General features: G+C 39.0%; 1 pseudogene across 1 annotated transcript in view; it reads left to right on the top strand.

Annotated features, from left to right (window-relative positions):
- LOC308355951 (L-lactate dehydrogenase B chain-like) overlaps nt 1-5775 on the top strand; it is a 36412-nt pseudogene extending 30637 nt beyond the window's left edge. Inside the window, exons 3-4 of the transcript in view lie at nt 4092-4216; nt 5013-5775. The product of the transcript in view is annotated as an L-lactate dehydrogenase B chain-like (transcript). The remainder of the gene's footprint in view (nt 1-4091; nt 4217-5012) is intronic.
- The last annotated feature ends 13636 nt before the right edge of the window (nt 5776-19411 follow it).

The raw sequence follows: 19411 nt of genomic DNA, 5'->3' as shown, positions 1-19411 counted from the left end.
CGAGCCCCACATCAGGCTCTCTGCTCAGCAGGGAGCCTGCTTCCCCCTCTCTCTGCCTGCTGCGTTGCCTACTTGTGATCTCTGTCAAATAAATAAATAAAGTCTTTAAAAGAAAAAAAAAAAGAAAAGAAAAGAACCCAAATACTCATCAACTGATGACAGATAAGCAAAATAAGCCATAGCATGCCACAGACTATTATTTGGCCATAAAAAAGGAATGAAGCACTGATACCAGTTATAACATGGTTGAATCTTGTCAACTTTATGCTACATGAAAAGCCAGACCAAGAGACCATATATTGATGATTTTGTTAATACGAAATATTCAGAAGAGACAAATCTACAGAAACATCAAGTAAATTAGTTGTCACCAGGAGTTAGGGGAGGGCATAAAGGACTGCTAACACATAAGGCAGGGTCTCTCCCTTTGGTTTCCAAAATGTTCTGAAATTAGATGGTGGTGATGGTTGCAAAATTTTGTGAATATACTAAATCTACGTTATAGATATTATATGAATTATATCTCAGTATAAAGAAAAAGTAAATTTACTTGGAATAGTTTTTTACTTACAGAAAAGTTGTGACGATGTTGCACGGTTCCTGTATACTCTAAATCCTATTGTCTATGATTAACATCTTCTATTAGTATTAGTATTTGTCACAGCTCATGAACCAATATTGATACATTATTATTAACTAAAGTCCATACTTACTAACATTACCTTGGTTGTCACCCAATGTCATTTTAGGGTACCACATTAAATATAATCATCATGTCTCTTTAGCCCTCTCTTTACTGTGACAATGTCTTAGATTTCTCTTATTTTTGATGGCTCCAATAGTTTTGACATGTGCTGTGATGGGTTTTGTAGAATGTCTCTCAGTTAGGATTTGTCTGATGTTTTTCTCATGATTAGACTGAAATTATGTGTTTTGGGGAGGAAGACTACATAGGCAAAGGCTCTTCTCATCATATTATATCAAGGTTATCATACTAGCAATCCAATTTTTCTCTGTTGTTGTTGTCTGGCTGAATTAGTGTTTGAGTAGTATCAGATTTTTCCATTATAAAATTACTCTCCCACCTCTTCCATACTGTTCTCTTGGAAAGGAAGTTACCATATGCAGATCATACTTAAAATTTGGGGAGTTATGTACCATCTCCCTGAGTGTGAAATATCTCCCTAAATTATTTAGAAATTTTCTGACCTACTGTTTCTTATCTATTTACTTATAAATATTTATATCAGTATGGACTCATGGATATTTTATTATATATATATATATATAATTTTTTTTAATAATCTTATACTATTTTATTTTACTGCTCAAGTTGCTCCAGCTTTGGCCACTGAGCTTTCTGTTGGTTCATTTGTCTCTTTGACATACTACGATTATTGTGTTTTTCCATTTGCCTCCTTTGTTTCTTGTCTGTTAGCATTTCTTTCCTCTCTGCAGTACAAGATGCTTCCAGGCATCATCTTGCATGCCCCAGACCTAGAATCAGCCGTTTTTCCAAGAGCCAGTGTTAAAATATTAAATACTCAGATATTTGCTGGAAAACAACTGCTACTCTGGGTCCCCTGAGTGCCCCCTCACCCTCCTTTCATGCTGGCCCTTTGCCATCACCACCTAGTAACTAAAAGGTGAATGTCTTGCACAGAAGGAGGCCCAGGAACCCAGAATCCTACCCCAGGACAAGAGGCTGCCTCTAGCTTCTGTTCTGATTGGTCCCTGCCAGTGCCAGACTGTTAAATACTTTGACTCTCATCCCTGCTTTACAGCTAGTGATTATTTTAATCTTTGCTTTCTGTAACTTAATGCTGTTTAAAAGAAGACAATGTTAAAAGTTAATATGTCCTATTTTCTTCCTTTAAAAATGTCTTTCTGTAGTCAAGACAGAGAGTAGACTCTATGTCCTAGGATTGCTTCTTTCAGATGGTCCTATGTTAAAAAAAAAAAAAAAAAATTGCTCTAAGTTATCCCAAGAAGAAAAATTTATCTTGTCACAGGCATCTTTTAAGAGAACATAATTTGAGAAGACTTATTTCATGTAGGTCTTGTACCCTGATTCTGACTGTTCGACAGATCACAGGTGCATTTCTTCATTCCTGAGATTTGTACAGCCCCACAGCATTCTGTGCTGCCATTTAATAACTCCAACTGATGTGAGTTTTGGCATGATGTTGTCAGCTTATCTGGCATGAAGTGAGTCTTGGGCTACAGGCAGACAATTCTGCTATCACGTGAAGTGTTTAAGGACGCTCGTGCTAAGGATGTTGACGACTCTTATCACATAGGCTCTTTCTGTTGACTGGGTGATTTGCTTTCGTGACAGTGTTATAAATGTTTATGCTTCGTCTGAATAACTGGGCACAAAGAAGTGTATAATGGATTCCATTTCCCTTTCATCCTAGGCTTCTAGTAGGCTGTGAGTCAAATCTGAGTCAAATTTGTGGTCCCATTGTAGCCAGGCTGTAGAGTTTTGTAGAATTAAATACTAGTGTGATATCGCCTTCCTAGTATTATTTTCTCTTTCATTGTTTCATTCATATTTAATTACACATCAGGTACATAAACATATATATATGACAGAGTGTGCTATTTAATATTATGGCTAAGTTGTGGCCCAATCATCAGTCACACTAAATATTTAGGTGGTTATTACTTTCATTAAGTAAAAAGATTAAATCTCACATAATTGTCATTCATGCCTTTATTTCTTCAGTTTTGCTTTTGTTCTTATACTACTTCTTTGCCATATTTAGCCCTCTGTCTGCTTACATATCACACTCCTTTGCCAATAAATCAGGAGAGAAGCCTGATCCTAAGGTGATTTATATATTTAAAATTTATTCTAGTTCTCTGTTTTTATTCACTGGAGCTCAACAAGATAGAAACTACATTCACTCAAGGAGTCAAACATTTGTCTTGTTCTCACTAACCCAATTGTGTCATCAATTTTCTGTTGTACTGGGCTTGATTAAACTGTAAAAGCCAGCGTTCCCTCAGTTTCATGTCAAGCCACTTGAAATACACCTTGTATTTCAATGGACATGAATGACTTGAATGTCTAGAATCTTAAGATGAGCCCAATAGAATTCTGTCTGTAACTTTGGCCATAATTACAGTATATAGCAACTATGTGCTAGTTTTGCCTTGCAAGTAACCCCTTTCCTTCCTCTGTTAAAAGTAACCACATTTCCTCTAGGGGACATATCCCATATGGTTTTATTAGAGCTGCTACTTCTACCTACAGAAAATCAGCTATGTCATGACTCCGTTCACAGTCATTTAAGGATGGGCAAATGACCCAAGCTGGACCTAAGTGAGCCTTTCCTGGAGCTTTCATGTTAAAGTCATTAAATAAAAAATGTTGTTCTATCCACTAATGAAGAAAAGGTGGCATGAAGTGAATCTTGGGCTGTAGACAGAGGTTTTGCACTCAAAGATAGCCTATTGCACAGGTAGAAAGAGATTTGGTACCTTAAAGACATTGTTTTGAGCCCTTGCCTTCAGCTACATCTGGAATCAGCATCGTTGATCAACTCTTCCGTTATGTGAGGCCAATAGAATACCATTTTTAAGCCAAACTGAACAGTTTCTGTCTTCTGCAATTGACAATCCTAACCACTGTATACTGTATTAGGTGATAATAAAGATATAGATGAAGCGTCACTGCAATACACATGAGAAGGTAACTGAGCTTGAAGGGGCCAAGGAGGGCTGCTCAGAGGATGTAGCGGAGGAATTCAATCTTTTAAAAAATGAGTTTTCAAAGACAGGAAGTCGGTTGAACAGATCAAGCAGATCAAACGATGTGCTTAAAAACCTGGGATCATGAAAGCACATCAGATTCTAGAATCCAGAACATGTGGCAGGTAGGTGCAGATTGCGGGTTGCACTCAGGAAGCAGAAGCTGAGACAGAGTTTTGCATACCAAGTATTTAGTAGGCATCAATGTATGTAGATGAAAGGAGTAAAACTGAGGACTGCATAGAGGAGAACAGATGAACCTCAAAGCTTTGGCCAGCTCCATGGACAGCTTGGGGTTGAAAAGATAAGGCTTTTAAACCTCCCCCTGCAATCAGTTATTGGAGGAGGGCCCTATGGAAAGTTACGTCTCCAGGCAAGAGTGTTCTCTGCAGCTGAGGTAAATCCTGAGGCAGCTAACAGCTCCCTCAACAAGGTGCTCAACAGACCCTTGTACGATTGGGTGTGTAGGTAACACATTTCTGTGTCTTTCAAAGGAGCAGAGGGATGAATTTTAAAAAATAAAGAGAGAACATTTCTCTTCATAAGGAACCTCCGATGTTATGCTATGAATTTTGGTCTTTATCCTGTAGGTATCAGAAATCTACTGAAAGGGTTCAGTTGGGAAGTGCAAAGATTCTATGTTCTTTTTAGAGAAGGACTTATGAATTTATTCATTTAGGCATCTTCCATATGCCAGTCATTATTCTACATAGTCGAGATGTACTGCTGAAAACAAACAAACAAAAATCTTCATTCTCATGAAGTTCATACTTTAGAAAAGGCAGATGGACAATAAATAATAAACATGATATATCAGTAAATTATACTACGTTAGGGCAGTTAGTGCATGAAAAAAACAGAGTAAGGAAAGAGGAATGAGAAGTGCTGGGGAGAAAGTTTCAGATTATGATTAATAGGATGATATATACACAAGGGGTGAGCCATAGACATCTACGGGAGCAAGCCAGGCAGGAAAGGACAGCCAGTAAAAGAGCCCTCAAGCAAATGCTTGTCCAGAAGGACTGAAGAGAAAGGTCAGAAGTCATTTCCAGAAAAGTGTGAAAGTGAGTGGAACGGACCAACGCTTCTCCTATTTTTTTCCCACTTTTTATACACCTCTCCTCCCAGAATCAGTTTTTGCTTGCTTAGAGCAAGCTAACCCCCATTAAGAATGAGTGAACTAAAGAAATGTAGCATTACTGGCACGTAGCTGACATTGTCTTCTTCACGTGGTACCTACAACCACTTCTCTTCAGGCACAATGGCAACTCTTAAAGGAAAAACTGATTGCACCAGTTGCAGAAGAACAGACAACCATCCCAAACAACAAGGTCACTGTAGTGGGTGCTGGGCAAGCTGGTATGGCAGGTGCCATCAGCATTCTGGGAAAGTTTCTGGCTGATGAACTTGCCCTTGTGGATGTTTTGGAAGATAAACTCAAAGGAGAAATGATGAGATATGCAACATGGGAGAGCTTGTTTCTTCAGACACCTAAAACTGTGGCAGATGAAGATTATTCTATGACTGCCAACTCTAAGATTGTGGCGGTGACTGCAGGAATCCACCAGCAGGAGGGAGAGCGCCAGCTCAGTCTGGTGCAGAGGAATGTTAATGTCTTCAAATTCATTATTCCTCAGCTAGTCAAGTACAGTACTGGTTGTATCGTAATTGTGGTTTCCAACCCAGTGGATATTTTCACGTTACCTGGAAACTAAGTGGACTTAGTGACTGGAAGCCCTGTGGGATTGGAAGTGGGTGTAGCTGGATTCTGCTAGATTTCATGATTTTATGTCTGAAAAAATTGGCTTTCTTCCTCGCAGTTGCCATGGATGGATTTTGGGAGAATATGGCAACTCAAGGGTGGCTGTGTAGAGTGGAATGAATGTGGTAGGTGTTTCTCTCCAGGAATTGAACCTAGAAATGGGAACAGATAATGACAGTGAAAATTGGAAGGAAATGCATAAAATGATGGTTGAAAGTGCATACGATGTCATCAAGCTAAAAGGATATACCAACTGAGCTACTAGATTAAGTGTGGCTGATCCCATTAAAGCCATGTTAAAAAATCTATCCAGGATTCATCCAGTGTCAACGATGGTGAAGGGAATCCATGGCATGGAGAAAGAAGTTTTCCTGAGCCTTCCATGAATCCTGGATGCTCAAGGGTTAACCAGTGTTCTCAGCCAGAAGCTAAAGGATGCTGAGGTTCCTTAGCTCAAGAAAAGTGCAGATACCTCATGGAACATACACAAAGACCTAAAAGACCTGAGACTTCTGGCTTCTGGGCTGTAATATTTAAAACAACAATGTGATTAACCATGAGCCTTTAGTTTTTCATCCATCTACATGGATCACAGTTTGCTTTTATCTTCCTAAATATGTGAATCTGAGCTCACAGAATCAAAGCCCATACTTGGTTTAACGCTTGCAATATGAGCCCTTGAACAAACGAAATTAACTATCATGGTGTTTCTTTAAAAAAAAAAAAAAAATTGTAGTATTATTGCCAGGAGGCAGTATGTATGAATGTTCTCGCTGTCATTAGATTCATGATCATGAACCTAAAGGATAACCATTCCAGATGGCTGTATGTTTTTCCCACCCATATCCGGCTATGTGGGTCAAAGCACAGAGTAAGCGGAGGTTCTATTTAACCCATGCTGCGGTTCACCAAATGAGAACAACAAACCTGAGAGGAGCAAAAGAATTAAAGCACTCGTCAAGGAAGGGATTATAATGCCTAGCCCCGGAATGCAAAGTGGATGAGCTAGAAGAATGTCAAGGAGATAAAAGACAAAGCAAAGGTGTTTAAATCGATGAATTGAAGTGCTGGTGAATGAAAGGATATTTACGGTGTTGTTTCTAGAAGGGCTAAGAGAAAAGTAGAAGCTGGTCATCTGCGGATAGTATATGTGCTGCCGAAGCGAGCACTGGTCATCTGCGGATAGAACACATGAAAATGAATGTAAGGAAAGTTTACAGAACTGATAATATCAAGGTATGGAGCGTGACCACAGGGCTAAGTAGCAGAGGCAGGGGCAGGGACAGGTCAAGTGTCTCTCTGATGTCAACCCAGAGAGGGGAGGGAGAGGAGACCTCATTACTTCAGGATGAAGGTGGAAGTCCAGGCTCCCCATATTGTCTCTACTTGCCCAAGTGCTGGGACTTGTTAGTGTCCTGTGAGGATGAGAGTTCTGCTCCCTGCTAAGCCTTTTAGGACACCACCCCCTTTGCAGGAGGAGATCAGCCTTTTAGGACACCACCCCCATAGTTTCGCGACTTTCCTTACAGCCTGGTGAATGTGGAAGTCTAAATTCCCCACTTGGCCTTTAATGATCTGGGTGGAGGTAAGATCTGTGATCTAGGTTAGAACAGAGTGGTTATAGCCTAAAAATATTCTGTCTTGCAAGGCTGCCAATTTTCTGGCTCTTTTGTTAGTGGTAGAAGGCTTTGTTTGGTGTTTTATTGTTGTTGTTTTGCCTTTTTTCTTCTCACAGAGGGGTTATGATGCTTGTGGTCACCGAGAGAGTTCAGAGTTTTTAATGACCAAACTGGATGATACCAAGAGTTTCTTTAGAATCTAAAGGGAGAAAAGTAAGTGTAGATGTGGCCCTCTGAGAATTAGAGATATCTGCAATAATGATCAGTTCCTAGTGTCAAGATTTGGTCAAAACTCACCCTCAGACATCAGTACTGGGGCAAACTCTGTGCCAGAATAACCTACTTGAAAATGAAACATGTGGCATCCTGGCCTCCCATAAGGTGTTTGGGAAAGACTGTCCATCAGTGTGATTGGAGAAGTACTTCCTACGCCCTTAATCAGGTACAAGTGGATGCAACTATTTTTTGAAATTTTCTGGAACTCTGTGAAGCTCACCAGTGTCCAGGTCCATTAAACTCCAACGGAATGGGGAAAAGGATAGAGCAGACCAACAACTTCAGGGTTTGCTTTCAGAGCAGCCTGTAACAGAGCTAAAATGGCAGCAACGTCCAGAAGTTAAAGTAGGATGGTTGAATTTAAGCCATGAATCTGTTACGCAGACTAACAATCTGGTTACATCAAAGTATTCATGGCCTAACAGCAATTGTTTTCATTCAAAAGAAGATATAATGTGGAATTAATTATATGCTAATCATTTAAGTACAACAAATCATTTCCCTCAGAACGGACACTTCACTCACATTAAGACAGACAACTGATTTTTCCCAGACCCATACCACTTTCTCCTTGCAGTACACACCACTGTCTATTAACCGGTTGAGACCTTCTACCCTTACCATCATCTGTCACCGGATGTCAGCTGCCCCAGGAAGAATGTGAATCTGCCCATGCAGCTCTCTTCAGGTAAAGTAAACCCCCAATGAGCTGACAGCTGGGTCAGTAAGTCCTTCCCTGAATGGGATCTGCAAAGTATATCTATCTCCATGTTCACCAGAAACAGGGTATCAATAAAGGCTGGTTGAATGAATGAAACTAGTAAAGCATCAGATAATTCCATGACAGGGCAAGCAAAATAACTGGCTTTGTTTCAGCTCTTGTTGAATTTTCAGGAAGAAGTTACTATGATTCTGTAAAATAGACATTTTCCTCAGTTGGATTATTTTATCTTCCACTAGCCAATTAACAATGCTTAGGGCGCACTTTGGTAGTATGTGAAGACCTACAGGAAACACAAAGAGAAATAGAGAGTATGGTTCCTTCGTTCAACCATATTAAAATCTTATTTTCTAGACTATATCCAGCCTGTATAAACATATCATAGAATATTAGAATTTGGCGGTCCAAAAACCTTAGAACAGAGATATCACCAAATTGAAGTAGGATACCTTGATCTTACTACTAAGGGAACTGAGTCCAGAAATACAAAGTAACACATAAAAACACCATGGCTTTGATTCATCTCTCTCTTTGAGTTGGGTATCAAAAAAGAAATTTATGATTCCTAATTTTATAAGGTAAAGTAAAACAGGAAACATATCTAACACAACATGAAATGATATGCTTATATTATTAAACTGATTTTCGGTGGTCAAACAGATTAGAATTCAGATCCCTTCATTCCCCACAGTTATATATTTTTATCTTCATGTAACTTTATTCCCCACTGTTACATAGTGACTTTGAAGTATTAATGTTGATTTTTTTTTCAATTGTCTCTGTACATTTCAGTTAATGTACATTGCTATGTAAAAATCTTTAGTCACTATGATTTATGTGAACAGGACAGCAACTCACTTATCCAGAGACTTCTTGGTGAAGGCAAATAAAATAAAAATAATAAAAACAGCATCTGGAGAACTGGATTCTTGCTCCCAAATCTTTCAGGAGCTGGGTTACCCTGAACAAGATTCATTTTTTCAATTTCCTGTTTGGCTAAAGGAACATTAAAACTCCCATGAAGCCCCACTTTATTTTTGCTTTTGTTGTCTATGCTTTTGGTGTCATATGCAAGAAAACATTGCCAAGGCCAGTATCAAGAAAATTTTTCCCTGTTTTTTTTCTAGGAATTTTACAGTTCAGGTCTTATGATTAACTCTTTAATCTATTTTGGGTTTTGGGTTTTTTTTTTTTTAATTATGTTCAGTTAGCTATTGTATAGTACATCATTAGTTTTTGATGTAGGGTTCAATGATTCATTAGTTACATATAACACCTGGTGCTCCTCACAACATGTAATCCATTTTGAGTTGATTTTTGTGTTGTGTAAGGTAAGGGTCCAATTTCATTATTTTGCATGTAAATACCCAGTTTTCCTAACATCATTTGTTGGAAAGACTATCCTTGCCAAAGACCAGTTCGCTATACACATGTGGATTTATTTGGGAACTCTCTGTTCTGTTCCATCAGTCTTTACGTTTTTTTACCAGTACCATACTGTTTTGATTACTATAGTTTTATAATATATTTTGAAATTGGGAAATATGGGGGCACCTGGGTGGCTCAGTAGGTTAAAGCCTCTGCCTTTGGCTCAGATCATGATCCCAGAGTTCTGGGATCAAGCCCCACATCGGCTCTCAGCTCCTCAGGGAGCCTGCTTCCTCCTCTCTCTAGAGGAGGAAGCTCTCTCCTGCCTCTCTGCTTGCTTGTGATCTCTGTCAAATAAATAAATAAAAATCTTTAAAAGAAAAAAAAAGGAAAAAAAAGAAATTGGGAAATATGCCGAGTTTCTTTTGTATACCAATTATACCTCAAAAAAAAAAAAAAAAAACCTGTTAAAAACTCCTATGAAGTGTGACTTTTTTAAACTCTAAGAGATATTTCAAGGGCTCATTTACAACATGGTTTAAACTTATTCTGTGTGCTTCTATAGGAAAGAGACCAGATCAAAGTTACAGGAAGGCTGGTATCAGCTCACTAAGGAAGAATTTTCTAATATATAAAATTGTCCATTAGATCTGTTTGCCTCAGACAGAATTGCCTCCCTATCGCTTCAAGATTCAATGGGCAGAATATCCGCTACATTTTTGAGAATGTTCTTGTATATACAGGAATGTTGGATTAGAGAACCTCAAACTTTATTTGAAAATCTAAGTATGCACAGTTCTTTGGAAAATAAATTGACTCTTCTCTGTAGAACGACTTACACTGCCTACTCCTTAGCTAGTAAATGCTTTCCAAGTTATTAATTCAATGTTGGAGTCTGTCATCTTTGTTATTATCTATAATAGGATACTCTCTCCTAGTAAGTCAATTTGGGGAACTTCTAAGCCTCTGAGGGACTCCCATAGTATGGGGCAGATATTAGCAGAGAAACACCAAGTTTTATTCAAATAATGATGAGGGTCTAGGGACCTCTAGACTTTTCCTTATTATTGTCTTCTCCCTTGTCAAATGAGATAGTACATTCTCTGCTGATTATGTAAGATTTTGGCAGAGTGAAGTAAATATTTTATAAGTAAAAAGCTATAGGAATATAAAATTATTATTCATCAACATTTAATGATATCCAAGCAAGTGTCATCTTTGACACCAGAGACTTCAGTCTGGCAAACATGAGAAAACCGATTCATCAATGGAGCTCTTTGACTTCTATATCAAGAGCCCCCATCTGAGAAAGCCTTAGAAAAAATAATTTTAAGGGGCTAGAAATGGAGTGAGATTTCATTAAACATTCTTTAAAGAAAGCCACATAAATTAAAATTAGGTACAAACTACTTAAATCCATTCAACGTAGAATGGTAGAGACAAAGATTCTATCATATTATACGTAGTCATCACTTTCATTAAACTCATTCAACCCAGCCATCTGTTTTATTTACATGCTGGCAAATTACCAAACTATGGTTTTCACTTTTTTAGTCTATTATTTCATGTAAAATTCTGTTCTGGTTAGCGCGACTGGGATGGGGGGAATGGGGTTTACACTTAACTCTCCACCAGATGCTCTGTATCTTCTTTCCTCTTAAGAAGATGAGGAAGAAGAGCACAGGTACCAACAAAACAGTGTTTCAAGGACGACTTCTTCAAAAAATAAGAGTGAAAGACACACCAGTCATACTTAGTTAGACGTTGAGTGTACTTTGATGTAAAGTGCACCGTCAATCAAGGGTAACTCTGTACTCATTTATCAGATTTCTAAGATTAATTCTGTCACCTTCAGTAAGAAAGAATTCTTTAGACAATAATAATTAGACCCTCACTCTTCTGACTGGACCCTCGGGGGGAAATAAGAGAATGATGAAAATACACTGGAGTCTTCTTATGGATAAAAAGATGGGGGGACAATTGCGGTGCTAAGGAAGCAAGAAAACACTAGAAGAAGAATGGTCTTCATACAGGCAGGCAGTGAAGATTTTGCTTGTTAAAATGTTTTAAAAACCCAACTTCAGCTTCATAACCTCCCAAATAAGAACAAGCCAACCAGCATCACATGGAAAACCGACAACGGTCAAGGGTTAGTCCTCGATGGGTCAGGAAGACCATGTCCCTCATCAGCCATATCCAACCTAAGGGAAAGTACCTAAACAGTAAGGTTATCTAAAGGGAGCAGCTGGAAAGCAGGAAGTGGATATAAGGAGACACTGGTAATTGGTACAATCACGTTTTCTCTGCTTTGTTCAGAACATCCAGCTTTTCCCTTTCTTTCTCTCCCACCTCTTTTTTCCCCTTCCTTCCTGCTCTCCCCCCTTCCTTTCTCTTTCTGCCTTTCTTTCCTTATCTCCTTCCTTCCTTCCCTTTGTCCTTCACCTCCTCCTCCTCTTTCTCCTTTTTCTTCTTAAAATGTTACTGGATATATATAGAGAGAGAGAGACGGGGAGAGAGAGAGAGAGAGAGTAGAGACAAACTCATGAGCCTATCCTTATTTTTTTAATTTTTTTAATTGGCTCATACGCTTTTCCTCAATACCTCCATTAAGAAACTTATCTACATAGTTTCCATGACTTTCTATAAGGTTACCATTTTTAAATCTTGTGGAAAACCCTTAAATATTATAACTTTGGCAACAATGCAACCATTTTTTCCTGCTTTATCATGCTGACAGTTCCATAGAGAGGGCTTATTTTAAGGAAAATAGATCATTAGAGTAGGCTCAAATTATTCAGGTGAATCTGTATACTGAAACATTTCCAAAACTGAAATTTATTTTTTCAGTTTGAATAATGGTACTAAGCAAACAACAATACACCAAAACGATTACTTAACAAAAATAATTTGAGTTGTCATTTTTTTTTTAACTTCCAAGTGCTCATCTACCTCAACTAGTTACTTTTATGAAATGAATTTAACTCCTCCCCAGGTGGAGGAGTTGGTTAAATGTCCACTCTTGATTTCAGCTTAGGTCAGGGTCTCAGGGTCATTGGGTCAAGCCCAGGTCAGGGTCCATGCTGAGCTTAGAGTTTGCTGGAGTTTCTCTCTCCAATTCCCTCTGCCCTTCCCCATGCTTGCTCACTCACTCTCTCTAATAGATAAATCTTAAAAAAAATGTGAGACTACATATAGTTGCTGAGCTAGTCTGATTAGTTGTTAGGCTGAATATAACAGACAATTAGTTAAAACAATAATTTTAGATTGTTAGTGCGGTATCAAACGTGGAACAATACAAACAAGTCCCTACTTTTATTTCCTGCTTAATTATCAATGAAACTATTAAAATTAACTAAGTACATGAGCTAAGAAAGCCTACTAGAAATATAAAATGGTAAGATCAAAGAAGCCAAAATAAAATCAACAGGAAAAATAAATATAATTTGGAAAAAATAAAATAAAAATTAGAATAGCAAAGAACAATGAAAAAAAAGTTAACTAATATAAAGTATTATTGCACAAGATAAAAAAGCAAGAAAACCACATTATCAGTAAAAGTAACTGAAACAATACAGAAGGACAGAGAAATAAAATCTAAGAACATATACAGAGTAAAGCAAAAATAAACTAATAAAAGATTTTATTTATTTTGGGGAAGAGTAATTCAAAGTGACATTCCAAGGCAAATAAGCTAGGATGGGGGCATTCAAACGGATTCCCTTGGCCTGAGGCAGAAGTAGGTAGGGGGCAAGTTTTTCATTTGATTTCAAAAGTATCTTTAGGATCTCTCTCAAGTGATTCCTAAGGATTAAAGTCCCCAGCGGGTAGCTCCATCAAAGACAATAAACCTATTCTTCCAGCTCATGAATTTGAACTTGAAGATGTATTTTTACCTAAAAACAAGACAATCTCCGGTTGGTATGGATTCTCCAGAATTGTGCAAGAGGCCCATCTAGAAAGACAGTTGGGACTATTTTTCTCACCAAACTAGTAGATTCCCTGTTGCTTGCTTCAAAAGAAATGCCTGAGAAATAATCTTTATAGAACCTTAAATCATCCACATTACAAATGTGGTGTAGCACCCTGAACCCCTAACAGCCCAAATCGTTTGGACTCTCATTCTTAAAAACCAAAGACACCCCCCTATTCCTTACCCAGGAATTCCTTATCAACAATTTCCTGTGTGCATTTTGAAAACCATACAGTAGAAATGGCTACAGCTACTCTTATTTTGGGGACTCATACTATATAGTATTCCCGACGACTATAGTTGACTTCATTATATGCTAATTATAACTGATTATGAAACAGTACAATAACATAACAGACATACAACGAAATCATTTACAGTGATTGACTTCACTGCCCCTATTTAGTAATTTCCTATTATCCTGGTAAGCCAGTTATTTCTGGATGATCACATTGAGAAGAGAGTATTTTCACAGAGATCTGTTCTTTATTTATAAAAATAAAGAAACACCTTCTTCAATTTCAACAGGACAAGATACTTTCTATTTAGAGAGTACTCTTTTCCCTCTTACATCATCAGAAAGCAAATCTTGATGAAACACGTCAGAAGGAACGTTAAAGGGAGTTGTCTGAGCATACTTTCCAGTTTGTTTGAACTCAGGAGTTACTTGGGGATAAGGAGGAGCTAGGGACTGGGCAGATGGGGAAGGAGGCCTTCACTCTCCACTGTTTACATTTTTGGTCTTGACATCAATTATATTAACTATTTGTTAATTAAATATTTCAAATGATTTAAATTTAATCAAATAGCTTATTCTAAAATACCTGAGATTTGGGACCCCTGGCTGGCTCACTCAGTGGAACATGCAACTCTTGATCCTGGGGTTGTAAGTTTGAGCCCCACATTGGGTGTGGAGATTACTTAAAAAAATTTTTTAAATCTTAAAAAAAATAACCAGAGATTTTCTTTGAATTTTCTGAATTGTAGTAACAAAGAGATAGCTAAGGTGACAATAGCGAGGACATATCTGCTATCTCTTTGTATCCCACTGGAAAAAGGGTTCAGTATCCCATTGGGAAAGCCACCCAACGGGTTCTACCTGACTGAGAAGGCTTGATGGAAGTAACTAGCTATTTGGCTTAACTCAAATCAACATCAAAGAACTTATTGCTGGACAGAACCCAACCTGTTTGGAAATTTGTTTTTGTTCTTGTTTGCAAATCATTTTATTTGCCAGCATTTCTTTTTTTTTTTTTAAGATTTTATTTATTTATTCGACAGAGAGAGATCACAAATAAGCAGAGAGGCAGACAGAGAGAGAGGAGGAAGCAGGCTCCCTACTGAGCAGAGAGCCCGATGCAGGGCTTGATCCCAGGACCTTGGGATCATAACCTGAGCTGAAGGCAGAGGCTTAACCCACTGAGCCACCCAGGTGCCCTGCCAGCATTTCTTTTCATTAATTGTTACTAGCCTGTTTTTTAACTGTCTTTTGACGTCAACCATCCAAAGTACATCAGTTCTACATTCCCAATTTATAGAGAGAGCTGACACTGATACCTAACAATATTTGGCTACACTGAGAGGATAAGTTGAGACCAATTTTAGGGATGTAATGGAGATGTTAATATTTTTGTTCCCCAGTAGTTTCTTAGAGATAATGCAAAGCCATTAAAAACACATATCTTTAAAAAGAAGCTTTTACTAACATAGGTTTTGTTTTTATCCCATTTCTAAAACAGGAAGGGCCCAGTAAGCATCGAGCTACATCATTTTTTCCCCTTTCCTACTACTGGTTTGTTTTGCCTCCCTCTGTCAGGTCTCCCATACGAGCTTATCTACAATTACCACTGAGCTAAAAATAATGTTTCCTAAATTGCCATAATCAGTAATGCCCTTTTATGATGAATTCAGTGACTCCTTGAGTAAAACACCATTTGGCTTAAATATTTGTCACAGAATATTTAAAAAGAGCAATTTTTCTTGATAATGACTATAGGTCATCATTCAGGTAAGGCCTATGATTCCAACAGAATGTTTAGAAAACAACATGGCAGTTTACTTTTTAAATTGTGCTATACTATGTGAGCCTCCTCTTTATAATTTTGACTCTATGGAGAGACAGAGTGCATGTTAAATAGAAGTCAGAGAAAATTTCAGTGCCCTTGTCTGGGAACCTAAGTCCCCTCTTTCCAGATCTTCTGCTCCTTCAAGTACCTGTAGGACACTATGGAAAATTGCAAATAACATTCTCAGGACAAATATGTTTCCTGCAAGTCTGTTTTCTAGGGGCTTTATTATCTAAGAAGAGAAAAAGTCATAGGCTTTTCAGTTCTGCAATATCCTTTTCACATTATGTAGTCCAAATCTCCCATTTTACAGAATTCATGAGCTTCACAGGCGTAAATGGACTTGAATGGAGGCAGTTAGCAGAGCCACAAGAAACAGACAGCAAAGGCCTGAGTGCAGCTCAGTGCTCTTCTGGTCCACATTTTCTTTTCTTTTTTTTAAAAGATTTTATTTACTTGACAGAGAGAGATCACAAGTAGGCAGAAAGGCAGACAGAGACAGAGGGAGAAGCAGGCTCCCTGCTGAGCAGCGAGCCCGATGAGGGGCTCGATCCCAGGACCCTGAGACCATGACCTGACCCGAAGGCAGACGCTTAACCCACTGAGCCACCCAGGCGCCCCTTGGTCCACATTTTCTATCCTCTGCTCCCTTCCGCCCCCAGCAGCCTGCTCTGTAATGAAGTAGGAGCCTGCAACTCAGAATCCTCTGGAGAAGAAAATGGCCCTGATTTCCAACAATCCCAGAGAGAGCATATTCTAGTGTATCCAGCAAGCAACCCACATTGGAGCCATCGTCTCTCCGCGGCCTCTCATCTGAGCCCCAGTGACTCCTGCTCCTCGTATTGAAAGCAGACAGGATGAGATCAGTAACCTTTCCAATTATGAGGGGTGAATTCCTGGTAGAGTAGTGAATGAGATCACTGGGGAGGAAGCAAAGGAGAGGAAAGTCTGGTTCTGGTGACAGACAGCCTCTAAACAACATTCAGAATAATTTCCTCCTAAGTAAGAAGAACGCACTCCCCAGAAGCAGGTGAAAATGCAATTTTGGAGCAGTTGAGAACAGTTCTGTCTCTGACATGTTTTCGTTCCAAAAGAACCAGGGCATCTGTTGGCTTATTTACAGGCAGCGCGTGATTGCCGTGAGGAGACGCGAGGGCTGGCAGAACCCCGGAGATGGGAGGTGGCGGCTCTCCCCAAGGCAGCTGTAAGGGAAAACCATTAAGAGGCTTTGAAAAGGGCAAGAAAATCAGAACGGATTGGGCTGGGAAATGAAGTCATTGGAACTGTGGCGTAAAAGTCAGGAAGGAGAGAAGAGGGCTAAGGCACAAGAAATGAGAGAGCTCTTTCTGGCTTAGAAAATCTCTTCTATTTTTCCAAATGACTAAGCAATGCCTGAAATTTACCTCAAGGTTTGTCTCTCTCATTAATCTAATTCAGGAGGAATGTCTTCCCAGTGACATGTCTATTGGATCTGATCTCTTACCGTTTCCAGCGTATTCCATTCCAGTGACCCTCATCTGCTGATCACCTTCTACCACAACGAACGTGCCTCTTGGTGCCCATGTGCACGAAATGCCCTACTTAGCCAAATGATGCTGCCCTTCTTCCCTAAGTCAAGCCCTTGACCTCTTCAAAATAAGATCCACAGGCTGTCTTGACCAGCAAGGCCTTTCCTTACTACATCTTTCCTACTCCAAGTCGGTGTTTAGTAGGAAGCCTTCTGATACGCATGTACTTGGATCATACTGCATTGTGTTGATCCATAAGTACTTTGTTTTACAAAGCATGTAAATTTTGTTATGGATTCTAGATGTAATGCCTCAAGAAATCCAAATTCCTTGAAAATTTTCCGTATTTGCTTTCCACTTTTACTGAAGAATTTAGCATATTGGTCTTGTGTCCAATGGATACCCATACCCATTTTTATTGTTTCCAATAAGGAGATCAGTCCACACCTCTAACTTTTTTTTTTTTTTTTTTTTTGCCATTCCACCACTAGGTATGTTGATGAACCATACTGAGAAAGAGGACATGGTAAAGACAAAAACAGCTAATGCACTTTACCTGATGTATCTAATTTGTCAAAACCCTAACTTCATAAACATACTAACCATGAGAGAAGATCGAGTATCACCTGTCTCCACTTAATGTAGAAAGAAAACTGATCCTATACTATATTATACGACACTGCATCATACTATACCATACTATCCATGAGCATCACCCCAGAGGGCATTAGAGCATTTGTCTGGTGTTCTCTAAATTGACCTTTACTTTCCCAGGTGGGAAACATGGAAGACAGAAACGAGGATTGAGCGCTTTCTGTATCCTGGGCCTTCTGCCAGGGATACTCTGACTTTTCATTCCTATTGAAGCTCTAGTTTTTATAAAACATCCCCAAAGTTGTAACCTGTAGGTTATGGGCAGGCAGAGCCAATATAGGCACTTTTTAAACAATCTGCTGCTCTTCAAATGCCATTAACGCGACAGAGTCCCTAGCCTGGAGGCTTCTGTGTAGCTGTTCCTCAAGGCCTTATTTTTCAGCCTCGTGACTGCAAGCCAGTACTGTGACCAAATATTTACGTGGATCTTTCTGGATTTAGATCATTAATTCCTCTATAATAATGTACCACAGGACTATTTATTTGAAATCTGAATAACAAATGATTTGTTTAGGAAAAATCAATTATACCATGGGTAAATTAAACATGAAAATTAACTAAAAGAAAAAAAAACACAAAAACTCATTAGGGTCATCATTTTGGTTTTAGTCAGTCATTATTTACTAATTCATTTAGCAAATATACCTTAAGTACACGTTATGTGCCCCCAACTGTTCTAAATATCTGGAAGAGAAGGATAAATAAAATATGGCCTCCAACTCCAAGGGCCTAGAATCTTCTTTGAAACACAGACAAATATATAGTTTATGAATTCAGGGTTCTCTGGGAGCTCAGATAAGATAACCTTTTGGTAGGAGAACTCTACGGAGATTAAGACAGTGTTTTACCTCTGAACTGCAGGCGAGCTGCATCATAAAAGGGGGGTGGGGGGGGCGCGTGAGGTTGGGAGGTAAGACCAAAAGTGCACATACTCAAAATTACCCTCAAAGGTCATTAGGACGGTGCCATATTGAAAACCACCCAACCATTCTCTTGACGGGTCCTACACACTTGGCTTTTCTAAGCTTTGAGCACCAGACGAAGTAGGAGCCATGTTGTATGAAAAAAAATTGTATTTTTAAACTGTACCAATGCCCCAAGATTGGCAAGATACTCACACTAAGAGAGGTAATAACTGACACGGAAAAATAGATCTGAAGAGAGAGCATGCTTCCCCCTCAGGCTCACTTCAGAGCTTTTGCTCTTTGAGCCCAATGGAGGACTGAAATTTCCACAGTGTACTTTTTTATTTTTAAAATAATGCCTGGGGGCGCCTGGGTGGCTCAGTGGGTTAAAGCCTCTGCCTTCAGCTCAGGTCGTGATCCCAGGGTCCTGGGATCGAGTCCCACATCGGGCTCTCTGCTCAGCGGGGAGCCTGCTTCCCCCTCTCTCTCTGCCTGTCTGTCTGCCTACTTGTGATCTCTGTTTGTCAAATAAATAAAATCTTAAAAAAAAAATAAAATAAAATAAAATAAAATAATGCCTGTATTTGAAGTCTCGTCAATTAAAGATAAGACAGTGCAACTTCCCTGTCACTTTTTTTTTTTTTTACTTATTTCTATCCTCCGACTCTATCCACACGTCAGCCTCTCTTCTCCCTCCCTCCCCCACCCTCCTGCACTTGCGCTCTCCCTCTCCTCTCCCTCCCCGCCCCCACCCCGCCTCAATTATGTTGCATGGACTTGCCATTCACTCTAATGCCCAAATAGCC

This window comes from Martes martes (assembly GCF_963455335.1).
Source record: "Martes martes genome assembly, chromosome: 15".
NCBI lineage: Eukaryota > Metazoa > Chordata > Mammalia > Carnivora > Mustelidae > Martes > Martes martes.
This window is presented reverse-complemented; position numbering and strand designations above follow the sequence as displayed.